The 8,266-nt window shown below is 28.5% G+C and overlaps 1 pseudogene; it reads right to left on the reverse strand.

Annotated features, from left to right (window-relative positions):
* Window positions 1-239: 239 nt before the first annotated feature.
* On the reverse strand, window positions 240-2,848 carry LOC115695626 (mitogen-activated protein kinase kinase kinase 20-like; annotated as a pseudogene).
* Between the last annotated feature and the right edge of the window lie 5,418 nt (window positions 2,849-8,266).

Here is an 8,266-nt window from a genome sequence, read left to right on the forward strand (position 1 = left end):
TAATTTATTCCATAATTATTAATAAATAAACTATATAGTATATAGAATTTGAAAGATATGACTAACAAACAAATGGTAATAATGAATGACAAGTCACCTTAAAGTAAAATTAAAATGTAACTAATCCAAAATGTAAAAATACTGCAATTTTAATTTATTTTCTAAACTCCTTAAAAAACTATTAATTATAAACTTAGGTATCTCAACCCATCTCACTTTCTCTTCATTCTTCAATTCTGTAAATATTTTCTTTTGATGATGCTTGGAATAAATTTAAGTAAATTCTTTCATCTTTCATTGTCACTTTACAGTTTCTCTTTTACTTGTTAGTGTAAGTTGTGTCAGTGCCTTATCTTTTTTCCGGGTCTTTTTCAGGATTTTTTGGAATCTTCCTTTGGGTCTTCTTCGGGATCTTCTTCAGGATCCTTTTCTTTTGGGTCTTCTTCTTCTAGGTCTTCTTCTTCAGAATCCTCTTCTTCTGGGTCTTCTTCTTCGAAATCCTCTTCTTTTATTTTCATAGCAAATGGATGATCCAACAACATCTGAGCAGAAGGTCTTTGATTGGGGTCTCTGGTGAAGCACTCGAGTAAAAAATCTTTAGCAATGGGAGTAAGTTAAGATGGTATAAAAGGCGATTCAGTAGAAATCTTGTTGTACAACTCTTCTTCCCCCAAATTCTCATCCCACGGCAGATTTCCAGTCAACATCTTAAGAACTAACACACCCAAGAGCCCAAATGTCAGACGCCTGGTCTTGAGTTTCTTCACACACATTCTCAGGAGATAGATACAACCAACTACCTGTCACTTTATTCCCACTCTCGGAATCATCATTAATTCTCTTAGACAGACCAAAATCAGCAATCTTGGCAACCGGACCATCTACACCATGAGGATTATTATCATCACAATGAACCAGTAAAATGTTGGATGGTTTTATGTCGCAGTGGACAAAACCCTTTTGGTGTATGAACTCCAACCCTTTAAGAATAGAGCGAGTATGTGCTCTTGCTTGAGACTCACGCAACCAACCTCTTGTTCTCTTGATGAAATCACTCAGTGATCCACCTAAGGCGTTCTCAAAAAATAAGTTATATCTAACTCTGCCATAATTTCCACCATCATGATCTTTGGAAAAGGTATAATCGTGGCCATAGAACTTGATGATGTGAGGATTGGACCCCAGAGACGTATAAACAAACTCTTCCTTTTCTATTATGAGCTCGCCGTAATAGGAATCAGAATTAGCAGATTTTACGACCAAAAGTGAAGGGTAATCTTTGAATTGTAGTGGTCTAGAATCAGTTTTGCCATGGATAATCGCTTCGAAAACAGAACCATGAGTTCCAACTCCCAACAACCTACCCCTCATCCATCCCCATCTTTGTATCCTTTTTAATAAACTCTTTTCTTCTTTTTCTCTTCCACTTTTTTTCATAATCATTTTCTACAAATTCACACTTTTTTTTCCCCAAAACCAAGTTTGTATCTACAACACTCTTATTTTCATTTTTTTAAACAACACAGTCTATATATAATGAAAACACTCTCCTAACTTAAATAGGAAACGTACCAGGACATTTGAATAAATATATTAGGATTAGGTTTATATATAAATCTTTTATTTAAAAAATTTAAAACGTAATAAAAATATATTAGAAGATTTTTCTGATTACGAGTAATAAGATAAAATTTAAAATATATTATTTGTTGTCCACTTCACCAAAAATATATTACTAATATATTAAGAAGATATTAGTAAATAAAATTACATAGAAATTTTTTTATAATATAGAGATTTTTTAAAGTAAAAATAACAAATGCTCTAGGAAAATGGATAAGCTCTTACAAAGTAGAAACCTTCTTCTTCTTCTTGATGAGCACAGACACTTCACTTGATCGAAATTTTTGTAGGCAGTTGTATTGGATGCACCTTTGACATTCTTTGGAACATGAAAAGTAGTTCTTCCTTGGTTGAATTCCAATCAAAAGGAGTTCATTGAGTATCTTTCGATCAACATATCTCAACACATTGCATACAATTACAAAGCAAAATTCTATCAATTTACATGTGCATATATATTCTATATAAAATAAAGATAACAAGAGCTACATATATACAGATGTCTACAAATAAATACCTTTCTAAGTTCATTCGAAAGATTGTATGAAGTATTTGATCAAAGGGGAAGAAATCCCAGTCTCTATTTGGCCTTCGAAGCCTCAGCTTTACTATAAAAGATGGTAAGAACAAAGGAACTACTGATTATATATACATAAATATTGTAAGAATAGAAGTTCAGAACATTGATCAATGTTACCTCTGTTGTTTTTCTTCTTTTTCCCTTTAACTTTTTCTTCTCTTCTTTGGAGCATTTTTACAAACACATTACCTACATTACAACTTTACATGTTATTATATATAGAATCTATATAAAGAATGTTTGGAGAATTACGTACAAATTATCAATATCAAATCAAATACATTCATACCAGAGGATTTTCCACCGTGACTTCCGGTTGGTTGTGATGAACACCATCGTCTTCGTCCTCAGATCGACCCAAGGAAGGCGTATACGAGAGAAGGGACCCAAGGTTTTTCAAAATTCCTTTTCAATTTAATTGTGTACTTCTAATTTTTGAATTGAGAAAATATATATATTGATATTTTTTTAACTATTCTCATTGATAATAAATTTTAAGAAATATTGTTAAATAATATTATGGTGTTATAAAATAATATAAAATAGATGAGAAGAAAGAAGAAGAAGATGAAGAGAGAAAGAGAAAGTGAATGAGAATTTTTGAGTTATTTATTCCAATGGGGTGAACCCCTATTTATACAAATACAAGAGTGAGATATTAAGAAACTAAGAAAAAGGAAAACTAAGGAAAAGAGGAATGTTGATTACAATTCATGGTAATAAATAAAAAATTTGGACATCCACATAATTATTAATATTTATAACACTTCCCCTTGGATGTCCATAATAGCTGCCTTATTAAAAATCTTGCTGAAAACTTGGTCAAAGAAAAAAGAGTATAGTGTAAACTAACTCCCTCCCCCTCATTTAGGCATTTGTGGAGATCTTCTAATCGACGAATTTCGATCTTGTCTGCCGTCTTCTCAAATGTTGATGTTGGTAATAACTTTGTGAATAAGTTTGTAAGATTCACACTTGATTGAATATGTTGAACACCAATATGCATTTTCTTGAAGCGTATAAAGAAGAATTTCGTGAAATGTGTTCTAACTCTATCTCCTTCAATGTACCTCCTTTTAGTTGAACGATGCAAGCAGTATTATCCATAGAGAATTGCTTGGGTTGATACTTCTTTATTGAGTGCAATCCATATGTTTCCCGAATATGCTATGCCAATGATCTCACTCACACACATTCTCTACTTGCTTCATAAAATGCAAGTATGTTAACATGATTTATAGTTGCCTCGTTAAAAACCTTGCTAGAAAAACCCAGTGGGACAAAATCTGAGCTAGGGAAAAGAGTACAATATATATTTCATATTCATAATTATTTGCAAGTTGCCTCGTTAAAAACCTTGCCAGGAAAACCCATTAGGACAAAACCTGAACTAAGGGAAAAAGAGTGCAACATGAATATGTCTCCCCCTCATGCACATATGATCCATAATTCTTTTGGTGATAATATATCTCATAAGATTATTGTTATCACTTTTAAAATATCACCATATATAATCTTTGATCATATATTTTCTTTAACTCTTCCAGAGTATGCATGGACTTCTAAATTATAGATGAGGGGTTCGTGGAACATTAGTCTTTATCCAACTAATTGTATCATTCATGTGTGTACACAATTTTGTTCATATGAAAATTTAAAATTTCAAGTAGATATGAACATAACACATTAATGGTACTACAAATTTTTATTTGTGACAATGATGGTACTCCAAGACCATATATTTATTCCATCTTGTTTTATGATCTTAATTTCCATATCAAATGATCATATATCTATAATTCTTGATACATATGAAGTACTTCAGGACTTCAATACTAATGAACAAACTTTATACATTAATATTTCTCGAAATACAAAAGAAATAAAAGTTTGTTCTTCAATTAATCAAAAACTCTTCAAGAGTCTATCACAACGTATAATTTACGTATTTATATTGCATAGACAACCATAGGTATTTTTCAAATAATAATTTACTTACATGTCTTTATTTCATACAAAGATCTTTGTCATATAGTGCGCGCGACTTTGAATTTATATCACTTAAGACATGTATTAAATTCTTCTAGAATTTTTAGATAAGGCTTATTTCAAATTCTCACTATATTAGGAGCTCCAAATAAATAACCTTTTGTTGCAACATTTATGTGACGCTTATAAATCCTCATAAAATATATTCCAGGCTATAATCAAATCATGATTATATTTTTTCAATATTTAAGCCTTACTTCAATCAATCTCATGTCTATGCAAACTTTGTACAACAATTCATTATGTACAAATACATATATGCAAATTTCTCATTAGAAATATTTATTTGCACACCCTACAGGTCTTACTTCACTTTATGTGAGTAAATTTGCCTGGATTGCGTCATAATATTTTGGCCAAAAATCAAAATGTATGTCGATGATTCTCGACAAATCTAATACCATGATCCTTGCTATCTCATGTTAGTTTATTGCATATGCAAACATTCAATATTTATTGTCGACAAAAATTTCAATAAATGATAATTTCCTCCCATATTGACATAACTTATAGAGATCTCTTTAAATTACATATTTTTCAAATATGTTTATCATTTATAGGTACCTATATAGAATCACTTCAGGGATTCAATTATGATCAAATGTGTTATGTCTAACTTCTCTTGGGAGTCTTTTCGAGTACCGTTTTCATCACGGTTATCATTTTAATACTTTATAACATTAAGGTATCTCCATGAGTACCTCTAGATTTAACAACTTCAGGGCAAATCAAATGAACATTTATTAATAATTTCTACATTGTTCATTTACGCTCCAGGCGTTTTCAACTCATTCTATCTTAACTTTGAATAATATTGATTTGCAGTTGGTATATATCATTTTGAACTATATTGTTCTTATATACTTTGTGCAAGGATCATTTTTCAAAAATTATCATCGATCCCAACTGATTCTCTCCCCCTGATCGAGAGAATTTTTAAAAATTGTGATATCTAATAATATTAATATACCTGTAGGGATTTCAGTATATCACAATGAATCAATATTTGTTTAAACTCATATATACTATATGACATTGAACTTCAGGTTCAATAAACTTCAGTTTCAAGTTCAATCCTTATGAACTTAATTCATTTCTAAGAATGAGTCATACGTGTATAATTAGAAATACATAAATTACACATTTTGTAAATGCATGATTATATAATCTTATCACATCGATAAGAAACTATGCAATAAAAATCTAACAATGGCTCAAGATTGTTAAGAAAATATAATTTAAATATTTTCTATGTGCAAATATATGCACATTCTTCTTTTGAGCCTTATAAATAACAATGAGAAGAATCTTCTGGTTCTTCAACAAAATTTAGTCAAATTCTTTGACAATTTATTGCATATCATTGATCATGTCAAAATAATTCAATTCATGAACTTCAGGTTCACTATAATTTGTATTTCAATGAAACTTTCAAAATGTAATGTAAATTCATTACAACATAATCATTACAAGTTTCATTTTTATATACACGAATAATATAATTATATTATTCTCCAAAACATATACACTCTTCAGGAATCACTATCATCAATTCAATGATGTGTATAATTTAAAAGATACATGACAACTTCGTCATGTTATTGTAATGGTCAAATAGATATAACCATAACATATCATTCATTTTTCCTGATATCTTTTTAACAAGTCGTCTAATTTATTAATAGACTATTCATCAGTCTAATTATCATGACTTGATATATTATATATTTAAATGTACAACAAGTACATATAATAAGTTATTTATTATCACTTTCATAACTAGATAAAAGTTACACATCTAGGTACATACAAAGACATTTTACTACTCAAAGTAGCAATTGTATGTAAGACTTCTTCAGGAAGCTTTTCAACTAATCATTTTGTGATTCTTTATCACTTTGATTATATTGGATCACTAACAAATATTAGTAAATTATATATCCACTTTTGGGAATATGCAAACTGAATTATATGGTAACTATATATTTACATATCATGTACCAACAATAGTTTGAAACTATTGATTTCAAGAAATAATAAAATATGTATATATTAATTTGCTTCTGGCATTACCAATATATGTGAAATCTATATTCTTTGAAATAGAATTTCATGCCTATTCATTCTCTTTAGGTAATGATATTTAAATATTCTAAATGTACAATAAGTTTGTACAATTCACATTCTATTAAATAATCAAGTATACTTTTATCTTGATTATAAGTGTGTCCGTACTACAAGTACGCGACCACTATTATTCAATTCCACACATGATATATAGATTTCATGCACTTTGATTGTGTGTGGTATCTCATCTTTTGGTTGTTTCCACTTTTTTCTGGAAATATTTGAGTAGTAAATAATGTCATTGATTATTTAAAATCATTACATTCACTTCGGGGAATGACGTTGAACAAGTAGAACATTATTATAAATTTCTTAAAAATTTATTACTTGTTCATCCATAAAAATATAAGAAATTATTCAACAATTTCTTTTACGATATTTCAAAGAATATATGAATGCAATTTTTGCATAGTCTCCAAGATGTATGCAAAATTTAATCTTTAATATATGTCAGATTCAATAATTTCTAACATTGCAAGTAATAACAATGTATAATAACATGACTAATACGAGGAATCTTTAAAAGTAATTGACTTCAATTCGTATCATTCTCTGCAGAGAATGATGAACAATAAATACATGCCTCATGTATTTAAATAACATTAGTCATGCTCATTGTTATTCTTATACTTTGATGTTTCAATGCAATTTTCTTAATATTCTTTTTGGATATTCAAAACCCACTATAAAATTGCATCAATAATAATCATTTTTAATGATTCTTTAGTTGTATTCACATAAATACAATCATTTTTTTTTGTTGACAAATATAAAACATTTACTTCAGGAAATGTTTGTCAAAATCTATATCGATATTAGATTACTTTTCATTGTCCTCAAAGAATACAAGAACATATATATAAATATGTATTCATCTCTTTCATTATATATCCATCAACTATATAATGAATATTACGTTTGCATAATCTTCAGGATATATGCAAGATTTTATTGAGGACGCATAATCATCAGGATATATGCAATATTTTATCGAGGATGCATAATCTTCGGGATATATACAATTTTTTATCGATGATGCATAATCTTCAGGATATATGCAATATTTTATCGATGATGCATAATCTTCAGGATATATGCAATATTTTATCGATAATACATAATCTTTTGGATATATGTATAATTTATATAGATTTTCTCTATCATATCATAGGCACACATATATTGTAAATATTATGAATGATAAGAACATAATATATATATGAAATTAATAATAAATATATAAAAACATATACATACATATATAATATATAGATATATAGATAAAAAGAAAAAGGAAACCAAATGATTCTTGAAATTATTTCAGTCAGATGAGTATATATATAAATATATATTTAGTGTATCGTGACTTTGAAACAATTCAAGAACTTTAACAAAATACTTACATTGGGTCTTAGGCAGAGATTCATGCTTGAAGCTTGGGCAGAGACTCGTGCTGATAACGTGTTATAAAATAATATAAAATAGATGAGAAGAAAGAAGAAGAAGATGAAGAGAGAAAGAGAAAGTGAATGAGAATTTTTGAGTTATTTATTCCAATGGGGTGAACCCCTATTTATACAAATACAAGAGTGAGATATTAAGAAACTAAGAAAAAGGGAAACTAAGGAAAAGAGGAATGTTGATTACAATTCATGGTAATAAATAAAAGATTTGGACATCCACATAATTATTAATATTTATAACATATGGATTATTGATCTCTAATAGCAATAAGGATGCTCATTTAATAAATTTACATTTTAAATTTACTTGTTTAGCTGTAATTTTTTTAAATTTTATTTTATAAATATATATTGATAAAGTTATACCAAATAAAACATAATTCTTATTTATAATATAAATTTTATAAATTACTCTAATATGGAA

The sequence above is a fragment of the Cannabis sativa genome, chromosome 6 (genome assembly GCF_029168945.1).
Source record: "Cannabis sativa cultivar Pink pepper isolate KNU-18-1 chromosome 6, ASM2916894v1, whole genome shotgun sequence".
Classification (NCBI taxonomy): Eukaryota; Viridiplantae; Streptophyta; class Magnoliopsida; order Rosales; family Cannabaceae; genus Cannabis; species Cannabis sativa.